Here is a 17696-nt window from a genome sequence, read left to right on the forward strand (position 1 = left end):
CTGGTCCTTTTACTTACCCATGGTGTAGTGTGATGATAGAATGATGGACTGAAACCCTTGTTATTGCAGATGTTGCAATTTCCATAATTACTTACAGCCAGCATGCTGTTCAGCTCTTGTCCCTCAGTCCATCTTCTATTCACAGGGGAATAAGTTGCTATGGAATTAGTCCAGCAATCATGATACTTATCTGATAGAATAATTCTATCAATTCCAGGATTGTTTACCAGGAAGTTCTCTCCAAGGAAACGATTAAATACAGAAATAGTAATTATTGAGAGGGTTTGTTTGGGAGTTTTTTGATGTGAAACTTACAATGTTTCTAAGGAGCGTGAGGTGATCATTATTCCTCCTGTGACATATTGCTGCAGGTGTTCTTAGAAGTGAATGAAGTGGCCCCCTTCATTTTATATTATATACCATAGGCATTGGTTGAGGATGGGATTTCTGTCTGGTAGAAGTGTTGTAGGATGGAAACCTGAAATGGTATTGTCTGCTGACTTGTGATGAAATGAGATGTGGCAGGTTACAGGGTATGGGAGAAAGAGGAATGCTGTTGCTTTGGGTGATTTGCATTGTAAATTCCTCAATTTTGTGTCAAGAGCAGCTACAGTTTTATGGGGAGATTCTTTAACATTGAAATCAAATACTTCATGATTTACCAAAATCCTCCCCACCACCATTCAAAACTGATCACCTTATCTTAACAGCTATAAGTGTATTGCTTTCTTACAAGAAGATGGGTTTGAATAGGAGATCACACAAAAACTTACTTGCTTACAGCTGGTTCAGCAGGGTTGTTTCTTGATGACATCTCTACCACCATGCTTCATTAGCAATGCGTTACAGCAGATCAGACAGAGTTGTAGGAAAGACCTTTACTGAGGCATGCATAGGCCTCTCAGCTCTTATGTGGCCTCTGTGTTTGTCTGGTGGCAGCCTGGCCCAACTTGCACTCAGAGCCATTGATGTCAGACCAAGCTAGGTCCACTGAAATCCTCTCTATTTCCAGTTCCATTTATCAGAATACAGTGAACTCAGCGAAACTGATGAGAGAACCATTTTTTACACTTGGTTTTATTTTGAAAATTCCTGGAGAAGTATCTACAAAACAGACCAGGTTTTGAAGAATGTCCGTTCAGTTGTTCTAATGTGAATATCATTTAAGTGTTCATGAGTTTGGGAGTCCTAAAAATGATGATCATGATGAACTATTTATATTGTGTTAGGCATTGCATAAACAAAGACTACCTCTGTCCCAGAGAACTCAAAAACTAGGATTATGATACAACAGTATCTTGACAGACAGTAAAGGTAGTTTTGTCTCATACTCAAAAACTACCATTGGGTAAGCTGAGGACTGTGAGATCTTACTGAAGAGCAGAGACTGGCCTCAAGATAAATACTTTATTATGAACAGGAACTATGTACAGAAATGAGGTAGCAAACTTTCTACTAATCTGCATAGTTGCAAACTGCAACTGCCCTCTCCTGGGCTTCTTTGTTTATGTTCCAGTAGGAAGTGTTCCAGGAAACCAAAGACTGTATGAAGAATGTACAGGAAGTAGCAACTCTATGGCACGAGGGCTACTAGGCATAAATTAGATGTCTCAGTGGTCAGTCTTCGATTTGAAATGCTCGAGAGTTAGAGATACTTCATGGACATAAAATAAGGTGAACAGAGTGTCTGAAATCCTAGCAAACTATGCCAGAGTTTAAGGATGTCATGGTCAAATGTTATCAGGTGAACCACTGAAGCAAAGTAGGATAAGCAAAAGACCATACTATACAGAGTCTAGTTCCTGCTTTGAAAGGCATGGATACCATATACTAAAAACCAGAAAGGTTGCTACATGAGAAATTCCTTAACCTGGTTTATAACCTGATCCATCACTTCCTTACCACTCCTATGGATTTATCAGAAGAAAAACCATTCTAAGGTTTAAAGGATCTTTCTGCCGTCTGAGGGGCACTAAGACCAGATGCATTTAACACACATGGTACCCACATGAAGCGGGCCATAATCCAAATTACAAATCCAGTTCATTTAACCAACATTCAATACTTCATCTAAAACACTTTGATCATCAATGCAGTACTAATTAAAACAAAACAAGAAGAACTCAGGAATTCTTGTAGTGCCACGAACAATGTAAACTATACATAATGCTTTCAAGTAATATAAGAGAATCAAAACTAAAACCCACAAAATACTGTATTGCATATAGTCAGCACCCTTTATTCTTAGTAGGCATATAATGTTTCAGAGATTAAGTATAAACATCTGTACTATAAAGGAGTAAATGAAAGAATAAATACATGTGCACTTTCCAACTCAGATTTAACAGAACTGAAAAAAAAAATCATAGTAATCTCCAGTTGCTCTGTAAATCGCCAAAACAGGATACCTGATGAGAACTTCATTATTTAACTGTCTATTTATTAGAGTTTACAGGGACAATAATTAATGCATTATTGTTATTTGTACTGCAGCAGTGCCTAGAGGTCACAGTCATGGACCAGGACCCCACTTTGCAAGTTGCTGCACTAACATCGAACAAAGAGAGAATCCCTGTCGGAAAGAGTTTACAATCTAAGTAATCGCTATTTGTATTTTACATAGGTTCAATACCCCAGAGCTGGTCTTCCGATCACTCTCGACTATGTCGTCAGGATTTCTTTCTGGGTTCAATACATTCCTTTTGTGTTGCAGTACTTAGGCCTGATCCTGCACCATCAGAGTCGGTGGCAGAGGCCCAGATCCTTTGAGGATCCTACTGACTTCAGTGAGCAAAGGATGAAGAAATGATTTCTGTTGTAGTATAGTCTTAAGTAACTAAAACCAATTAGTAAAAATACTTTTATGAATATTTCAAATCACAATTTAAAACTCCCCAAACATTCTGGAGCTACACAGGGACAAACATGCACAAAACACATTAACTACTAATTTAAAGTGACATAAGGATTTACCCAATACTAAACACAATTGCCATTGCAGTTTACTGTCATTAATTGCCTTCCCAATTCTTCCTTCTTCTAAAAGCTCTTCCCTGTTTTTAAGCCAGCCTGTAACATGGGGAGGAAAGCCAGACTACACACTCTCCTTTGCTCTTTTTATGGATCATGGGTTTAAAAAAAAAAGTGTGATATCTTGGTAGACAAACATTAGCACTAATAGGCAGGGTAATAAAGGCCTAGAACTTCAATCAATCATTCTCCACTTGGCTCCCCAACGCCACCAGATACGCAGAGGTCTGTAGAGTCAGGGTCTTGTCCTGTAATCCCTTACTGAGACGAGGGGTCCCACTGAGTATTTGTATGAGGAAAGGACGGCAGGATCAGGCCTCTTCCCATGAAGCAGAAAAGTACACAAAATAAAACACCAGCCAGTAACTACACATTCAAAATCTTGATGAAACAGCCTCAGGGGACAGACAATCATATTTCAGAGTTTAAGCCATTCTGTACCGTAAGGGCTAGGAGGCAGTTTTCTGTGTTCTGAACACACACATGCCTAATTTCAATATACATTTTAGTGACCCATTGCAACCAGTTTGTAGGGATGCATGATCAGGAAGAGGGACTGGGTGACCCAAGGGATCTTTTCTGCATGTAATTTCTATTATTTTAATTTCAGCAAATAGCTATGTATAGTGAGTGGTACATGATGTAGCACAGTAGGACTCTGGATCTGCAAGAACCCTGTGCCCATGCAGAGGCCCACAGAAGTAAATGGCTCGCCACAAGAGTATGGGGTCAGAATGCACCACTGCAGAGCTCATTGAAGGAGTGGAGTTTATATGGCTCTCTTTTAATCACACTGACTATGCATGTAGTGGATAATCTAGTATTTTTTTTTCAGCTTATAAATACCACGAATAGTCCCTGGAGACTCCTACATAAATTTAATTTCACAACTAAGTTTCAAGTTCAATGGACTGCTCACTCTTCCCAGCATAATAGACTCCATAAAACAAACAGCCCTCCCCAAATGCAGGACTCTGATGGACCTGGGGACAGGGCATGAATTCCCAAACTGAGGATCCTGCAGAAAGAACACCTTCCAGTAGCCTCCTCCCATTTACAGTGAGGGAGCTCCAGCACAAGTGCTTCTACTGATTCCCAGCATGGCAATACCCATGGGCTGGGAGCCAGTCCCTCAGGGAACCAGGCACAAACCATTTAGGGGTTTAAACATTAACACCAATGCCTCGATTTCCACTCAGAATGCTAGTAGTAGCCAGTGAAGATGCTGGAGCACTAGTTTTGTGTGCTTGTGATGCTGACAGACCAGGTGGCAGCTCATGCCAAGGTTACTGGGCCTCACTGAACACTGGTAAATGCATAGATGGAAACCAGTCTGGGTCACCTGTGTGCTAGTATTGTTAAAATAGATATAAAAGAGTTATAAGAATGTGTTTAGACTTCATGGAATGCTTGTAGGATGCTGCATGCATTAATCTTACTTATAATATCTGTATCTCATGTTAAAAGGTAATGTTTAAGGGTTGTTCTGTAACTATAAAAATGTTTGATAAGACTGTAAACTTCCCTTCCCAGTCAGGGGAGAAGCATTACTAAGTGTGAGATACTAGTTTATAAGAGGGGTTATCTCCTCCGCAACAAAGGAAGACACAGACACCAGACAAACCATTGTGGGACATCAGTGGACAAAACAACCAAACAACAACAACCTATTGATTGCTTCCCCCACATCCCTGAACAGGCATGCTGGAACAATTTGTATAGGGAGAGTGCTGAGAGCCATTGAATCAAACTGTAAACCCTGTATATGATGGAAATCCCTTCAAGCCAGGGGGTGTGGCAGCACCCCCAGCACTCCTAGTTCCTGCATCTATGCCCCTGAAGAGGTACATACACAAGCTCTCATTCCATCACAGCTTCAATGGTAGGGAAGGGAATAAAAATCCCTGTTAAGGAGAAATTGTTATCCCTATGCAGTTTGAACTCTGAGTGAAGTTTTCTAAGCATAGGCAAGGGGTCCCCAGCTGTTTAGCTTGAGTTGGCACAAAAGGATATATAAAGCTTGCATATTGTAGCAGCTACTATAATCTTTTGGAACCTAAGATTGTAATGTGTGTGTGTGTGTTTACCTGCATTAACCTTGTAAATAACTCATTTGTTTTTCCTAGTTAACAAACCTTCAGTTAGTTTATTATAGGATTGGCTACAACTGTTGTCTTTGGTGAGAGCTCTAGGGTGCATTTGACTCAGGGTAAGTCTCTGGCCCTTTAGTACTGGGAGGAATCTGAATAGTGGTGATTTTTGGTGTGAGGGACCATTTATCACAAAGACAAGCTTGCCAGGTTGCAAGATAGACCAGAGTGCCCAAGGGGATTGTCTGTGACTCCATGTTGAGATTGTTGTAATGCTTGAAGAGTTCACACTTGGTACTTTCTTGGGGAAATCTAAATATAGAACACAACCAATTTGGTGTTTGTGCCCTGCTTCCTGGAAGTCTGCCATGAGGTTGGCACTCACAGCTGTGAGCCATTCTAGATAACTCAGTGTGCTCAGTTTGAAACTGTCTAACAGCAGACAGGGCATCTTGCAGTAGCAGAAGTTTGACCAGTCTCAAGGTGTTGCCCCATGTAGATCACAAAAGTAATTTATCACTATGTATTTTTGAGAACTCTAACAATGAATTATGAAACCAGGAATCATTTATATACAATATGGAGAAGTTCTGAGGTCAGAACGCATCCTGTCCTGCAACTAGCAGAGGGTACAGAATATATTTGATCATGCTGCATGCAGGTCTATCCTGCTGCTCCTATTGCTCCCACTTTTGCCTCCAACCAAACTGTGGACCAACTTCCTCCTCCCCATCTCCCATGATTCATTCACTTCCCCTCTTCGCCCCCGTCTTGTAGTGGTTAGGAGCAAATTTGGCACCATTTAGGACCAGTGCAATACCATTGTGCCCTTGAGGCTGGTGTGTTCCTTCAGCCACTAGCCCTGCTGAGCCGACAGACTGTCTAATGGGATGATGGCTTGGATAGTCATTCCTACCATAAGCCCAAATCTTACCATATATGATGTGGATTACTGTACCCCTGTTACAAGTCTTGTAATTGTTTCTCCGTTGTTAAGAGGATACAAACTAAGACCCTCATGATTCAAGAGTCACTAGAACACCTTGATAGAATCATAATCTTATAGTTCATGGTTAGTTATATGTTATCTTTCTATTCGAATGCAGTATATACATGCATGCCGATTTGTATATAGACTTGCTATTGTTCTATTCCCAAATGGCCACGAGGAGATTTTTGTTCAAAATAAGGATCTCAGTCTTACATAAGCACAATGATTCCTCATTTTATGTATGAAGACACACTCTCAGCTGATACCATTGTGAAAGAGAGCTCTTAGAATCTATCATCTGATTGTACTATTATGCTGAATTCCTATTTGAGAGCATTTCTATTTTGCCTGAAAGAAGACTGAGAAATAATGCCAATAGAAACTTGGCAACATTTAAATATTTTCTTACACTGCAGGTAATGTAGAATATCATATAATTTGTAATGATAACTATGATAATGAACGCATAAGTAGCCAGCTATTACCAGTAGTAATTGGTGCACCTTTCATCTCCTGTCAAGCAGAGTGGTGTGGATTAGGACCAAAAGGCAGCTATCAGCTCTCTCATTTCCTGACTCAGACAAAAGGCAAAAAGGTGCCTGTCTAAGCTGATAGGTACCTGATCAAAGGGCCTAAAGCTATCAGAAGCCATCCAGACTTAGCAACCCGATTGCTCTTCAATGGCCTACTGCCTTTGATGTAGGTATAATCTAACTACTGATTCTATTTATATAGGAAAAATATAGGGATGGTTATTGAGAAAGGATGTAGTTACCATTTCAGTATTGGCATCTTAACCAGATTGAGGGAGGCAGTGAACACATTCTGGTAAAATTATTAAAAAATCATCTCTGTAAACATCCTGCAACAAACTTCTTCTGTGGGTTTTTTTTCCCCTTCTCCAGAGGTAACAGGAATTTAGGCATGGTTCACTGTTAAGTGACCGCTCCAAACAAAACAGAAAAAAAATCTAATTTACCCTTGAAGCAGCGGGGGATGAATTGCATAGCTGGAAAGCAAGTGCATTTGGAAAATTTTACATGCTCTATAGTTTGACAATTCAAATAAATCTTAGCTCAAGGGACTTGCAAGTTTCACATTTTTAAAACCACAATTTTAAGATATCAAGAAATGGATATTTAACATGCGTTTTAATCATTTTATTAAAAGTTTCCCAGGGAATTATTTTGATATCAATGTCAACACAGAATGCATGCAGTGCTGTGACATGAGGCTACAGAGATACTTTAACTTCATCAAATAGTCAAGATAAAGTACTGTTTAGGGGGGTTAGGTACTGTAAATGTCAGCTGAACTAAAAGTGCAGTGAAACCACCCAGCAAAACTATTGTTATGATTATTACGATTATTACTACAAGGATACTTTCAGTAAAAAACAAACAAACAAACAAAAAACATATATAATTTCTCCATTCTATTGAAGCATATAATAGACACCTAATATGATAGCCAAGACGGTCAGTAATAAAAAGGGTCTATGTTTTTCTGGGAAATAGTTCAGCAGTATTCCACTCTGAAGCCTATTTCCCTGTGTACCTAGTGCTTTTTCCAAACCCACATCAGATCACCTTTGTCTGCTATACAGTACCTTTGAGGTGATTTAAATATTTATTTAAAGAAAAAATAAAATCAAACTCAAATCAAAGTGCAATTAAAAAGTTGCAATAGCTGAATTAATACAATCATACCCCCGTAGACTGTCATTCTAAGCATCATCATCATTAGGTTGCCTTTACAATTGTGTTATAATCGGATTACTACAATTACACCTTAACTTCCCCAAAAAGAAATCAATCTTCCTATGAGGACATCAATCAACAGCTGACATGCCAACCTGGCTATACAAAAATTGTGGCCTTGCTACTTTGAGGACCACTAAGGGGCATCATGGAACTCAAGTGGGTGAGTAGGGGTTCTCCAAGATATCCTGCTTGCACAATGCAAATGCAAGAAGAATGCCTTTACAATTGCCTCAAAGCATGTTCTGTGATGCTCCTGATAACTACCAGTGGAAGGTGCAGCATGAGCTCCCCTTAGCAATGTACACAAGCCTCTGGCCACATGCTCAACCCAGCAAAGCCCAATCCTTATGGATGTGGTATGCCATTAAGAGTATGTCTTCTCTTCAATGAAACACCCACAGCTGGCCCGTGTCAGCTGACTCAGACTTGTGGTGCTTAGACTGCTGGGCTATAAAATTGCTGAGTAGCTGTTTGGACTCAGTCTGGAACTTGGGCTCTGGGACTCTCCCCCCTCAGAGTTTACCCATTCCAACATGGAAACAGCATCTATGTCCCAGTTTCCCCTCACAGATGGTCTTCCCACACTGGTAGCATGATTTGGCCTTCTGGCCAAGTCTATAAGAACTTTCACCTTCCAAGACAGCACAAAAGGTGTCCAAAGCAAAAGCAATAGTCTTCTAGCTCTCTCCAGGCAGAGTAGTTTTTTCACTCAGGGTCTGCCTTGGTTTTTCCTCTCAGTACAGGAGAGTTAGTCAGCTTCTTCTCACCCTGACCAGAAGGTCCAGCTTGGGGCCCCTAAACAAGTACTGGTAGTCCAGTGTTGGTACCATCTCACACCAGTACTATGTTGCCCCAGGCCTGTTCTTTCTCGTGCTTCATGTCTTCCCAAATCCTTCACGGGCTTTTCCCCTCAAGGCTGGGTATTGCCCCAGCTCTTTTTGTGGAGAGCCCCACACCAGGGTTGATCTCTCCTGGAGCCCTGGAGGAATGTTCCCAGGCAAATCCTACTGCCCTGTGTTTCAATATGATCTGAGCTCCATGCAGCTCTTTTCAAGAGTCCTGCAATCATGTCACTCTATTCTATATGGGTTCTTATATTGTGCTCATCTCTGTAGTATTAGAGCATTAGAAGTTAATAATGTTGCTTGTCACATGTTGTTTGTGTTCTCATCCTCTCCCCAGGGGGACAAACATGTGTGATGGAGTGTTTTATTTTGGTAGGGTTTCAGGGGTGTGCGTGTTGGTCTGTTTTACTAAAAATGTTATTATATATGAGTTAGAAAAGTGACAAGGTCAAATAAATGAACCTTGCACTTGGAGCAGAAGGTGGTGAAGTTGTGATAGTCCATAGTTCCTTTCCACCATAGTTTTTTTCCATCAAATGCATCCGATGAAGTGAGCTGTAGCTCACGAAAGCTTATGCTCTAATAAATTTGTTAGTCTCTAAGGTGCCACAAGTACTCCTTTTCTTTTTGCGAATACAGACTAACACGGCTGCTACTCTGAATCCATAGTTCCTGGAGTTGTCTTTTCCACAGACTCAGAATTTTTCTGGGTGGTGGTCTATCACCTGCACAGACAAACTTTACTCTTACTGTAGAGTGTTCCTTGGGGAGCAGGACTGTACTGGCTTAGGCCCTGCTGTTAAAGGGACAGAACCACCGGTGACGGCTATAATTCAGCACTCAAGAAACACTAGTTTCAGGTTCCTCAGTCATGGAACCTTCTCCCTTCCCCATCACATTCCATGCAGGGTAGCTAGAATTTTATTGCCAAGAATGTCAGTAGGATAATGCATTGGGCCATTTAGGCATTGCCCTAAGCAAGAGGGAAAAAAAGCCCCCACACCATTCAGGATTGTGTAGCCTGCTGCTCTAGTGTTCTCTACCATATAGGCTGGAGTGGGCTTTCCCTGCCCCCTTTGGGAGAATGTGCACCCCAAGTGTGCACATAAGGAGCAACCCCTGTGTTCCAGAAGTGGTAGGATTGTCGCTGTACTTAGCCCTTGCACAGAGCATTCCTTTGGGGGTGGGGCTCATTGTTTATCCAGGCAAGAGTCAAGGAGAATGTGTCCTGGACTTATAGGACTTTTACATTTAATATTTCGCTATTTGAGCTCCCTCAAAGAAGGTATGAATCAAAAATTCTCTTAGCACAGAGCCAAGATAAAGATGCGAACTTTCACAGTGACATTTGTGTTTGGAAAAGAATACACCTTACACTGAGTATTGTCTGATTGTATTTAACAAGAGTAAATGAAAGAAAAACAAAAAGCAAAAGGAATATTTAAATATATAATGGATGTTGAGGGTATGACGTAAACTGACAGAAGTAGTGACATTTGGAATAAACATTGATTTTTTAAAATAATTTCTTATTTAAAAGTCCTTATATGGGTCTCTGGTTATTTGTACAGATGTTGAAAAATATACAAAAACCCTATTAGATCACTATACATAACTTATACATGCATCGGAAAGCCTCAATTCTGCCATCACCTCCTTTCCTTTTAGGGAGTCTTTAACTTCCTCTGTAGAGCCAAGGAGTTTTAAGCACATAAATAAGATCATCCAGTGGTATGATTCTTGTTTAGACTATACCTACATTAAGGAGCCATCTGTGCTAATGGCCCCTCCAACTCCCATTAAGCTAGTGGCAATCTTTCCACTGACTTTAATCGGAATTGGATTGGTCTGCACTGCTTTGCTTTCGTCATTTGAAGTCAAACTGTCAAAGGGACATCATCAATTTTAAAATCTAGGCATTTTAAAAATGTTAGAAGTACAGTAGGTATATATCTACTGCCCGAGTCCCCTGCCAAGTTGTGTATTTTTTCAATTGTGCCTTCTTATGTTAAGATGTTCCCTTCCCCTATTGCTGAATGAATGATCTGCACAAAGAAAAGAGAAAAGTGATTATATGGGTATGTGTAATCCATTTAATTATTTAGACTGCTCTCAGATTCACAAAGTGATCTAACTGGAAAAAATATTCTTCCAAAATCTCTATAACTAATCTCAGGTGGCACTTGTAACACCAGCAGATTAAAAACAAAAAAAGTGATGTGAATTTTAATTTAACAGTATAACTCTTAACTCTAATAGAGCAGTCATGGTTGTAGCCCTAAAGTAAAACCTACCTTAAAAGGTATAATACACTTGGGAAAGGCCAGAATAATCTAAGAGCCTAATTCTGATCTCACTAAACACTAGTTTTATGCTGCGTAACTCAATTTATTTTAGTTGAGTTATTCCTGATTCAAACAAAACTTAAAAAAAAATCAACTCCTTAATATCTAGCTTTTTCAAGGACATACAAACTATGTTTCATCTCCCCTCTACTAGATCTGCAGCATTAGTTTGCTAACATCCCGAAAGTTGTGCCAACCTTGCTGATGATTCTGGTGCACAAACAAAAAGTTTTGGCAAAAGGACTTAAAAACTGGAAACTGAAGTTGCTGGGCTCTGTCCAGCTGAAAACATCTGTGGTCTTCCTGGCCATGCAAGGCTCTGAAGACTACAGATGTTGTCTGTGCAGTAGGCCAAAATATTCAGGAAGCAGGTTGCCCTGAATTGTAAGGTCAAATAGAAATGCCTCTGTGTGTGGTAGAGAAAGTTTGAGAAGCTGCTTATGTACTTATTTTTATTACAGTACTGCTAGGAGCCCAATTGAGATGCGAGAGCCTTTGTACTAGCCACTGTACAGACTCATAGTAATCCACCTTAGCTACTTATATGGTCTCCTTTTACCATAATATCTGAGCAGTCACAATCATTAGTGTATTTTTTCCCTCAGGTCACCTCTGTGAAATAAGGACAATCATCCTTTTTAAAAAAAATACAGTTGGGAGATGAGGCACAGAGAGACGCTGTGACTTGCCCGAGGTTACATAGGAAGCATGTGGCAGAGCAGGTAATTGAACTGAGGTCTCCGAGGTAGAGATGGGCAGGAAATGGTTTTCACATCCCATGTAAGTTTAAGATAAAAAATTTTTTCCTGTTCCACACTGGGACAAAACTTAGACCTTTCAAAAATACAGCAGAACCCACCCCAGGGCACTCATCCAAGATGGGGATGCTAATGCAAACCCAGGACTTGAACCTGGGTCTCCAACATCCCAGGCAAGTACTGTAACCAATGGGGACAGACAGCCTCTCACATTACTATTTTGTTGAAATCAACCCTTTCCTGTGAAAAGGATCCGTTTAATGAATCTGTATTTCCAACAACAAAAAGATAGTTTAAGCAAAAAGTTCCCAAATAGCTCTGCTCCCAAGTTCTAGTCTCGCAGCCTAACCCTGGACCATCCTTCCTCTCGAAGCTCAAAATTGGCAGGATGGAAGAGGTAACAGAAGCAAAGAGAGATGAAGCTGGACTAAGGTGATACAGCAGATCTGTGGTAAAACAGATATAGCTCATGGACCTCTTGCCCTCCCAATTCTGTGCCCTATCTACTACAGTAACGTCTCATGGATCACTCTGTATTCTCAGTTGACTGGTCTCTCCCCCATATTCCCCAACCAGGGGGCACTGTCTGTAGAGTTACTGGAGCCATAGTACTTCCTTCAGGATTATGTTGGAATCTTGCTATGTGGATGCAGTTGGTGGGGAGGCTGGGAGGGGGTTAGGATAGTTCTGCTATTTGGAGCTGGGGGCATTGTGAGGGAGTCCTTTGAATCTGGGATGCTGGTCTAAAAGAGCTGAATTTGTGAACCTTGTGTGCAGACGTGCAAAGCTGACCTCTACTCAGGAGTTGGGAAGAAGCAGATTGATTTGGTGCCTTTGATAAGGTGACAAATGTGTAAGTGTTAAATTATGTACATTCCCCATGGATAGGCATAAATACCTTATTTTATATAACGAAGAGGGCACATTCTGATAGCCATACTCACACTGAAAGTATGGCTGCACTAGCTGTATTAGTGGGGCTGGATGTCACAGACTTACTCATCCCCCGACTCCCTGACTCATCTGCATGGCCCTACTTAGACGAGATTCCAGCCATGCTGCGAGCAGGGACTAATACTCATCTGTTTACATCCACTGCAAGCAAGTTATGGACCCAGCAAGTTAGTTACCTCTAGCTCCACTCCAACTTGCTGGCTAGGAGCCTCGTGAAGGAGCAACTGGCTTCAGAAATAGTAACTTCTTCTAGTAGTAACAAGTATAGGAGATTGGTGACTCAGTCACAATTATTCTTTGGTCTGTTACTGGGCAGTGCAGCTATGTGCTAATCAGAGAGCCTAAAAAGTTATAATCTAGTCCAATGCAACAAGGTCTCAAATCTGCTCCTCAATATAGCACACCCTGCACAGTACAAGGAGCTTTTAACTCACTATACGTCACACAATCATTCTGAGAGCTCAAGAGTATTCCTATTTCCTCCCAATGCCGGTAAGATTTAGTTTAAACACCTGATCCCAAAATGCAGAGATTGCAGAGCTGTTTTGGGAGTGCAATCTAATAGGTTCTTGTCTACTGTCTTCAACAAAATGGATTTTTTAGAACATTTGAATGAGCAAATTTTCTGGAAAGAGAAGTAGTTGGGCATGTAAATCCTGGGCATGTAAATCCTAACTTAAATAGAAATTAGACTGTTCTGCAAGGATAATTTGGGCCAGTTAAGCCAACTAAAGGAAGCAGAAACAGCCACTAGTTCCTTTAATCTCTATCTTTACACAGCTCATGGGGCCCAGGGAAACCAGATTTGAATACTCAGATTTGATCTGGGAAATGAAGTTTAATTAATTATGTGAATGCTGACAGTTTTAAGCTTAGTCCAACAAAAACAAAAAAAACACCAATGTCTTGCATACTTTCAACCTACGATCCCCTTCCCCACCGGTAATTTCAAGTGTCACACCAACTTCAGGATATCTTAACTGTTCATTTGATACTTCACTTGATTTCTGAGTTGCTATATTAACTTTATGTTTTTCATTTAGAAAAAGCAAAAAAGTGTCCTCTATTTATTCAAATAATATGTTACTACATGCTGGAAATGTAGTTACTTTGTGATAGTGATTTTAAATTGCTCTTATAATGGATTCCTATATTTGAAATACTCTTGGTGCTACAAATTTCACATCAGGAGATCTAGATCAAGAAGTCCTGAGACACCTGATAACTACAATACTGTGCCCGTAGTACTTTTCATCCCTTTGGAGAAAGTCTGAACAATACACCACAATCTTTTCACTTATGGGACCACATGCTTCACCAATGTATAATGATCTTGTATTAGATCACTGATCATTCTGTCGCATCCTAATGCTCCTCTCAGACTGACGAAAAAGAAATGGACCCACTCGCAAGTGATACCTATATGGCTGCCATTAAAGGGAACCTAAGTCTGCACTCTACCCCAATTAACAAAGCAACTCTAACAGCTTCCATGATCAGGGAAGAAAAGGACTTGCAGGATAGGCTCTTATGTAAGGCATACAGAGAAGGAAGTGCGATTATCTCACATTAATCTGAAGTTTTCACAATGTGTGAACAGTTTGGAATCCCTCCCTCCCACGCAAACCACTGTGTTCCCAGAGACTGGGTAATTGTTGAGACACCCCTACCCGATGCTGGGGTATGAGATGGATCATGGGAGTTTGAATCCTGGTCATACAGACCCTTGAGTCCTCCTTCTCTTCATTACTTGTTTGGTATAACGACGAAGTAAGAAATCTATGTTTTGAAGTCACTGGATTGAGTTGAAGTGTGCCACACACATTTTAAGCTGCGTACTGCAAACCCCCAGTGATTGGATTATAAGGGTCACAAGGGTCCAAAGAGATAACTTGGCAGTGATTTAATACGACATGATGTCCTGCCACCAAAAGTGGCAGGGGTAAGAAGACATCCTGAATGGCTCAGGTCCCAAGACCTAACTTGGGGTTAGAATTTTAAAGAACTTGGAGGATTGTTGTAGGAAACAGTTCCTTGACATCCAGAGCCCTCACCTATTGAGTCTCACAAGGTTCATTCTTCCTCCCATATTATCCAAAAAAAAAATCTATAGGAAGCTAAAGATATAAAACATAGATAAAGTGTTGAAATGCAGCAGCAGCAATGTTGCAGAACAAGCAGAACCTTATGTGTACCTAGGAAGCTTGATCCATGCTGATGATTCCATCAAGGATGAGGTTTAAAGGAGACACATCTTACCCACAAGTGCTGGGCAGAATTTGATCAGATTATGGATTGATAACCATTTTCACTTTCGTACCAAAGTGAAAAAACGATCATACTAAATAACTAACAGTATTAGTCTCTAATATGGAAGCAGCCACATTAAATGAGACAGACATAAGAAGCTGAAGGTAGTAAAGATGAGCAGTCTGTGAAAGACAGCAGGTGTAAAGTTGAATGATTTTAAAACAAATTAAGTTAGAAGAGTAGGATGTGAAGTCAGGGTATGGGATTGTCTACAGTTGAAGAGATTACGATAAGGGGCACTGCAGAAGGCAAACATATGATAGGATGCTAGAGAAAATAATTCATACACAACCAAGGTCAGTCTGACCTAGAGACCAACCACCAACAAGATAGCAAGACATGGTACACAGACAGGACTAGTGTAAGCTTAATGGAGGAACAAGGCATGGACAGGAATTAATATTCATGTTGTACTATTCTGTATCTGCAAAGATGCTCTGGGAAGAATAGGGATCTGTTGAATAACATGGACTGAAGTGCCACAATAATTCTGAGAGCACCTTTCATTTCTTTTGCATCAAACAAACAGTACCAGCACCCAAATTTCTCAAGGCCTACCCAGACTTGTGTCAGTTTTCAGCCATGGGGTGTCTTTTTGAATTCCTCAATGCTATTGGATACTGAAGTAGTCATGGAATCAAGTAACCCAAAAAACAGTCATGAATTTGTCTCTTCAAGGCTTGGTTGTTTCAGCTCATGTATAGGAACAAAATTAAACACCCCCGAGAAGACTTCAGCTGGTAAAAAAACACAGCCACCCATATACTTAGCAACACACTGAGTTATGAACCTCTCTCTCCAGTGTTCTGTCTTCCCTTTGATATAGATTCTAATTCAAGATCTCTGTCATGATATTCAAAGCCCTCCACGGGATATATTCTGGCGCTAGGAACCTAGACAGATAGCACAACACTAAAATTCAATTGTATCTGGGATGAAATGTAGCAGCAGTTTTAAACAGCTACTGCAACACTACAGGACAGCTGAAAGATACTATGTGTTCATAGTAGAGACTGTCTAGGCTCATCTGTACAACACAAGCCACAGAACCTCACCCAGCAATTCCTACATCAAACCAGAAAATGCAAGTGGGTATTTAGGAAGGGAGGCACAATTAAATGGAATTTGGACAGGATATTGTGGATGAATGCCCTGCTCTTTCAAAAAGTATCATGGAATCATTAATGATCACAAGTGGTAAGAACCTGAGTTTCACATCTCATCAAGAAGGTGGAATACAAAGGTCACTGGAATCTCTCAACTAAATTAGAGACTTGTATTACATAACTGTTTATATTTCAAAATTACTTTTAGTTGATATTACTCATTGCTGCAATTTCTTTAATGCATTTTATAACAAATTATGAAGGGTGTCTAAAATTTTATTCTTTTACTTCAATTGATGTTTAAAGTGTCTTTATAATTCTGTTTGGCAAAACTGACTGCCCCACCAGCTCTTTTAAGATCAGAGTGAATAAAAATGCCTTCCAGGTTCTGTATTTCAGAAGCCTGTGCAAATCTATTTGTTTGCTTTTTAAGCCTTCTGTACTGTGGATATGGGATGAAGTTTGTCTCTAGTATCTACTGTGGATTTTTAAAATCCAATTTCAAACTTGCTTTACGTTATTTTTTTTGTTTAAGGCTAACAATTTATTTAGCTTTTTAAAATCAGCAGGATTATTTAAAAGTCTGGCAATGTATTGGGGAACATGCCCATTGTGGCTCCTTAAAGTGGTTCACGGTAGCTATGACATGGATTTCTTATCCTTCCAGCACTGGTATCTAGTTGTGTCTCAGTTTCCCTTTTACCTTCAATAGTGGATCAATTTGTCTTTTAGACAAATCAAAATGTTCACTCCTTCTGAGGCAACCAAGAGTCCAAATGAATCTAAACACAAGTCCTTTTCTCTCACTGGACCACATCCCTCTTCCCAGTATCTGTACAGTCCAAAGGGGGCAGCCTCCCACTATCTCCGGAGGTTCCAGCCTGGAGCTGAAGCCTATAGTAAGCACACACACCAGTAACTGCCCATGAGTCTAGCCTGCTATATTGCATAATGTGTTTTCTTCATGGTTTGATTGATTATTGTTATTTTCTTGGGGGGTTGTTTATATTGAATTCTAGTAAGTATTACTTATAATATTTGGCTGTACCACAAGGAACCTACAGTCCTGTATGATTAGCTAGAGCAAGTTACAAACACTTATGCATCTTTGGCATAGATAAATGACCTACTGGTTACCCCTTTTGACTTTGGGGAACTGAATGGAGAACCGAACAGAGAACTGAATGTGTTTACCATAAGTCTGGAACAGACCAGTAACCACAATATACACCGCAGAACATGGAAATCATGATTTAGACCAAAGGTAATGTTTTTGGGGAAATGAGATAATCAATATTAATATGTATGAATCTATGTCATAGTATGTTAGTCTATAGAGTAAATGTACCTGAAGATTTATCTGGGTGAGAAAATAAGATTTGGGCATGATAGGTTGGGCCCTGATCAGGGTAGTGCCAGGACCCTATAAGAGGGCAAACAACCATGCTGGGTCCTTGTCACTCTTTATCTTCTGTTAAGCTATCAGCTCAGATTTGGCAATATA

This window comes from Dermochelys coriacea, chromosome 3 (assembly GCF_009764565.3).
Source record: "Dermochelys coriacea isolate rDerCor1 chromosome 3, rDerCor1.pri.v4, whole genome shotgun sequence".
Classification (NCBI taxonomy): domain Eukaryota; kingdom Metazoa; phylum Chordata; order Testudines; family Dermochelyidae; genus Dermochelys; species Dermochelys coriacea.